Below are 6,305 nucleotides of genomic sequence, written 5' to 3' on the forward strand. Positions count from 1 at the left end.
TTTCACACATTGAACTTGTCTGAAAGCATAACCTTGGTAGCCAAAGACATTTCCTGCCCTTGCCATGCTTCTCTGGCATCTACCATGGGGCTGTAAACTTGCAGCTGATTCATAGGTATGTTGCCTAATAACCCGTCTCCTTGTTTGGAATCAGCATCATTCCCTAACTCTGTACATGAATGAGATGATCTAAAGGCGAGTGAACATGAATCCAAGCAATCCTCTGTCCATCTGAGATGGGGAATGGGATGGCGGGAGATGCCTGGAAATGGTCTCTGAGGTGCCAGCGAAGCAATCCACTATCCATCTCTGAGACGAGGAATGGGGTGGCAGGAGATGCCTGGAAATGGTCTCTGAGGTGCCAGCAGTTATCATCGCAGGTTTTTGGCAGGTATAGACTGGCCAGGATGGTTAGATATTTGAAAACAGAGTCTAAAGAATTGTGTCATGTCCTGGCTGGTGTGGCTCAGTTGGCTGGGCATCATCTGTGCATCAAAAAGTCGCCCGTTGGATTCCCTATCAGGGCACATGCCTGGAATGCAGGTTGGATCCCTGGTCAGGAGCCTGCAGGAGGCAGCCCATCAATGTTTCGCTTTCATATCAATGTTTCTCTCTCTTGTTCTTCCCTCCTCCCTCTCTAAAAATCAATAAAAAGTCTTAAGAAAAAAAAAGAAAAAGAAAAGGCCTGTGACTAAAATAAAGTCACATTTTTAATAATCTTTGTACAGATGTGTGCCTCATTGCCTTTAACATTTGAACAAGCAGGTGTATTTTTTTAAAGGATTTTTGTTAAGAATGCATTGACTGAGTTTCGACAAACACCTAGACACATGTAACCTATCAAGATATGGAATACAGAAAGTTCTCTCATTTCCCTTCTCAGTGAATCCCTTCCCCAAGCCCCAGAGGCAACCCCTGTTCTGAATTTTTTCCACTGCCGATTAACTTTGCATATTCTAGCATCATGTAAATGAAGTCATACAATATACACTCTTTTGTGTAAGACTTCCTTAATAAAAAAAAATATAATTAATTAATTAATTAATGTTTAAAAAAAGACTTCCTTTGCTCTGAGTAATATTTGGGAGATTTATCTACGTTCTCTCCTGTATCAGCAATTTGTTCTTTGGTAGTACTAGTTGTACTGCTTACCAGCATTTATTGGCCTGTTCTCTGGATGGTCTCTGGGACTCTCTTGTTTTGGGCTGTATGAATAAAGTAGCTAGGAATATCACAGGTCTTTTTTTGTGGATGCATTTTCACTTTTATTGGTACAACACCTATGCGTGGAGCTGCTGGTCATAGGGTAGGTGTATCTTTCATTTTGAAAGAAATTACTGACCTTTCCCTGGCATGGTTGTGTCATTTTGTCCTGCCGGGAACCAGGCTGCCCCACCTCATCCTCTGATTGGCGGTGTTAGTCTCTTTAGCTGTGGACGTTCTGGTTAGTGTGCAGTGGTGTCCCCTTGTGATTTAAATTTGCATTTCCCGATGACAATGACATTGAGCACTTTTTCATGTGCTTATTGGCCATTTGTGTAAATATAAGTACCCTTCAAATCTTTTGCCCATCTTAAATTGGGTTGTTTGTCTTTCTGTTGTTGAATCATCACAGTTCTCTGTATATCCTGGATAACAGTCCTTTATCAGATACGTGTTTTGCCAATGTTTCCTCCAGATCTTTGGTTGGCTATCCGTTTTTTTTAATGGTGTGCTTTGATGAGTAAATGTTTTAATTTTGATGAAACCTAATTATTTTCTTTTATGGTTATTGCTTTCTTTGACCTAACAAATCTTGGCTACCTGTAAGTTATGAACATATTCTCCTATACTCTCTTTTGAAAGCCTTGTAGTTTCACCTTTTATATTTGGGATATTTATTTTGCCTTTTCACTAATTTTAACCATGTTTCAAGAATAGACCTTCTAAGCAATATAAAATGCCCAGTTAAAGTATACTTTTATATATGAACAAATAAGTTAATCAGGTTGAGAGAAACCTATTAGATCTTTCCTGAGAAAGTGTGTGCAAATACAGAATTACTGAAAGACCAAACCCTCTTCCATGTTCATGTTTTGTTTTCTAGCATACGGTTTAAGAATAATAAAGGATTCATTGATTCAAGAGCAACCTTGACTTACAGAGGTGGTTTAAACATGCATTGTTCAGTTAAAGGAAAATTGACCTTTCTATGCATTTGTATGTAGCGGTGAACAGCAGGGAGAGAGGAGTAGCACCCACACCTCCAACTTCAGTGTGCCCGCACATGGAACTTGAGAGGAAAGTGAGGATAGAAACCACATCCTCCTTGATTGCTCAGGAGAAAGAACTTTACTTCTCATGTTCCCAAGTTGTCCTTATATTGGTGGTGGTGAAAAATGGCACCAGGTGTTGGATCAGTGGAGTCTGACTGGACCTTGGTACTTGAGTCCTGGCTAAGAAAGAATTCAGAGTCAAGACTCAAACTATAAGCAAGAGTTTATTTAGAAAGTCACAGAGGTAAAAGACGTGAGCCATAGAAGAAATGTGTTCAGGAAACAAGTTACACAGACAAAAGAAGAGGCCCCTGGATCTGAAGAGAGAGAGAGAGGGGTAAAGGTAAGGTGTGGGCGTGCTCCCCAGAGGTAGAGCACACTGAGTCCTCCTACCTTAGGGCTTTCCAGGGCAGGGATTTTAGGGGAGGTCCCAGGGAAGGACCTCAATAGAATATTCATCAGTGCTCCAGGCGTGTTCTTTCAGGGTCTTGGTCCCTACTGAACGGTGGTGCCTGGGCAGGGCTTCCCTAGTCAATGCAGCTGGTCCTGCGGTCAGCCAGGACATCACTTGTCTGGTTTCGCTACCCCCACTGGGCCTGGAACTGGAACACTCCTGAGGCCTAGACGTTATCCCCAGGGGTTAATGCTCAAGGGAGTGGGGCTGAAAGGGTGCCCAGGGGAGTCACTTGAGGCCATTCTTTGGCTCCTTGTTCCTCCTCCAAGGGGGTTTACGGCACAACTAGTGACATGCCAGGAGAGGAAAGGTCCGGGGTGGGGTTGGGGGGTGAGGAGTCCAAACCCCCTGACCAGTGATATGCTAGTGGAGGAAAGGTTACCCTGGGGGCAAGGACTTGGTTTTCCCAGGTTTGCCAGCTGTTGAGCACCCACGGCTTTCTGCCTGGTGACCTTCTGGCCCTGGCCCATTGTCCCTGCTCTGCTCATATCTGTCTAAGTGCCCGCCACACTTTCACTTGTTCTCTTCTGTCTCACACATCGGACATGATAGTCAGAGGGTGGCTGGCCACACTGCTTCGGGGAAATAGTGTAGCTTGTGTTCCTTTGCACGGCCTGGCTCCCAGCTCCTCATGGGCAGAGGCATCTGGCACCCAGATTAATGAACAGGCCATCTGATAGTCTAGCTAACACTGGTCAGTGGCTCACTTAAACTCTCATGTAACATTTGCTCCGAAAATGGGTTTTCTGAAGCTTTCCACTTAAATAACTGTGGGTTAACTTTTCATGGGGCCAACATAGTGGAAACTAAGCAGAATGTATAACCCCGGACTGTTGGGAAGCCTCGCATTGTCACGGTTCTGCCTTAATTCGCTGCGTATTACTTCCTTTGTGATTTGCAACCAAACTATTCACTTTTCTAAACTATTCACCTTTTAACGTCTGGAAATGCTTAAAGCATTTGGACATTTGTTCATTTTGTGTAAGCCGTACACCCAAACAGGTTAAGAATATATTTGCCAAAGCAAAGCGTACTGCTCTAAGAGATCAGGCCTGTGCTTTCAAAACGTTTTTCTAACTTAGACAAGCCATCAAATGCTAGTGGTCGTGTTTCTAATGCAATTCTATTGGTGATAACATTCCATGTGATGATGCCTCCCCCCAACAAAAGTTATTTTTTTATGAACTTAAAAAAGTTTCTAATATAAAGGTTATATTATCAACAAATGCTAGTTTGAAAGAACCAAATAGGATTGTGAAGATTACCCTTCTTGAACAATGCCTTAAATGTTTATCTCCTTACTCGTTCCTCATTGCTTTCTTTCTCAAGACATTATGGTTTATTGTGTCTCCAGCAGGTACCTTCTATGTGATTTACACAGTGAATGGCCCTGCTTTCCGAGCAAGTTAATGATATAATATCCCCATTTATATTCAGAGCAGTCAACACTTTCTAGCTCTCAGAATAATAAAAGCACCTGCATTTAATATACATGGAAGAATGGGAAGGCGAATAGCAGATAAGGCACAATCAGGTAAGTGTAATCAGATAAAATATCACAATATTATAGTAGATCAGCATCTGGTAATGACTTGAATTTTGAAAGACTGACAAGCAGCATGGCCTAAAGCAGCCAGGCGTGCCTCATTCAGAGCGCCTCTTCCCAGAGCTGATTGCTCCTCTCGTGTTTTCCCGCAGATTAAACAGGTAGGGTTTCTTAGTTTAACTCTTGTTGAGCTGCGTCGTGCCGCTGGAAAAACACTGGCAGTGTCCCTGCTGAGCCCAGATCTCGGGAACAAACAGAAAGGACGCATCTCAGAGTAAAACCTTGCATCGCCCAGCAGTTCCCTCAGATTGATTCAAATCAATTTTATTTAACAAAAGAAAGCTGAGATGCATCTCAGAGTAAAACCTTGCATCGCCCAGTAGTTCCCTCAGATTGATCCAAATCAATTTTTTTTTTTTTTTTTTTTTTTAATATATTTTGAGCATGGGCAGAGCTCTCATTTTCATCTCTGTACTTGCCTACATGGTGTTGACATTTTCTTCTTTTTCCTTTTTTTTTAAAGCAGGAGAAAACAGTTTATTAGAAACTGATTTGTCTCTCAGACCTCGCTGCCTGTGCTGGCCTTGCCTGAGCCCTCATGTCACAGAACCATCTGGTGTCCCGTGGAAAGCTGCAGGTTTGCAAAAGTCAGAGCTGAACAAACCTGGTTTGTCTAGTGGAATTTAGCAGTTTCTTTCCCTTTGAAGTTCCTCTGTGCTGGAGGCCAGTGACCTCCCCAGTTAACTCCCGTTTGCTGGATAGAGACCTGGGGAGTCAGGTGCAGGCTCAGGCCTGCCCTGCATTGGCCTCCCGAGTGGCAGGGCCCGGCCCCTTCCCGCAGGGACCAGGAGGAGCCTGGGCTCCTGTCTGCCGCCTTCGGAGCAGGACGTTCGGTAGACAGTGGAATTCACGGCTCCATCTTCTGAGAAGGCCTGTGTTCACCCTTGTTCCTCAGAGCTTCTGCTTCTGTTTGCTGAACTAAGCGGGGCAGCCTGGGACACTGGCCAAGGGGAGTCTTCTCAATGAAACTTTCATAACTGTGAGTCTGAAGCAAAGGGAATAACCATCCATTGCATGTAGAACAACTCTATGTTTATGGTAATGACTCTTTCCAAAGGTCTCTGTCCCTCCACCAGGTTTAGTGAGCTCAGCCTGTGGTACAGAATACTGTAGTCTGGCTGCCTTAGACAGCAGGCATTATTTCTCATCATTCTGGAGGCTGAAAGTGTGAGGTCAGGGTGCAGCATGACAGGGTTCTGTCAGGGGGCTCTCTTCCTGGCTTCCAGACAGTGGCCACTTCAATGCGGGGTCACGTGACCTCTTTGGAGACAGAGGAAGAGAAATTCTCTGGTGTCTCCTCTTATAATTAAACGAATCCCATGAGGCCCCACCAGCATGACTTCACCTAAACCTATTCACTGCCTGAAGCCCCATCTCCAAACACCATCCCATTGGGGGTTACGGCTTCATCATAGGAATTGGGGAAGACACAATGCAGCCCACAGCATTGCCCAATGGTGTTATTGTGGCAACGTTGGCAAGTAATTGTATCGTTGTGGCTGAGACAAAGAAAACTGCTCTCTGGCCCAAACGGTTGACATGCAGAGTATATTTTAAAAATACAAAAGATTATGGAGCAGTTCAGTCCATGATGGAGTAAATGTCCATCAGTTGGAACCTTCAGAGATATTGAACACTGAAAACACCTCTCCCACACCTGCACTCACCCCTCCTGCCACACCCGCTTTAGGCTTTTCCGAAAAGAGATCCCAAGAGAAAGTGCTTGTGTCAGGAATTCAATGGAAAATGGAAAGTAACTCTCAAGATGTTTATGTTGTCAACATTCTCTTGTACTTTCTATTATACTGTCTACCCTTGCAGTAACATGGACTGATCACTGATCAGAATGATGAATTAACTTAACCCCCCGAGGGAGCTTTATTCACCCAAGAAGTTGTTATGTATATTCTGAATACCAAGGATGGAACGAGAACTAATTTTCAGAAGATTTCGAGTGGCAAGAGTGGAAAGTAAGAAGGAGTTGGTGGAG

The 6,305-nt window shown here is 43.9% G+C and overlaps 1 long non-coding RNA gene across 1 annotated transcript in view; it reads left to right on the forward strand.

The window, feature by feature from the left end:
- Positions 1-6,279, forward strand: part of LOC102751736 — a 14,686-nt gene extending 8,407 nt beyond the window's left edge. The window contains exons 2-3 of the long non-coding RNA XR_436033.2: positions 4,064-4,243; positions 6,137-6,279. This is a non-coding gene — a long non-coding RNA (uncharacterized LOC102751736). The remainder of the gene's footprint in view (positions 1-4,063; positions 4,244-6,136) is intronic.
- The last annotated feature ends 26 nt before the right edge of the window (positions 6,280-6,305 follow it).

This window comes from Myotis davidii, unplaced genomic scaffold, assembly GCF_000327345.1.
Source record: "Myotis davidii unplaced genomic scaffold, ASM32734v1 scaffold325, whole genome shotgun sequence".
Taxonomy (NCBI): Eukaryota; Metazoa; Chordata; class Mammalia; order Chiroptera; family Vespertilionidae; genus Myotis; species Myotis davidii.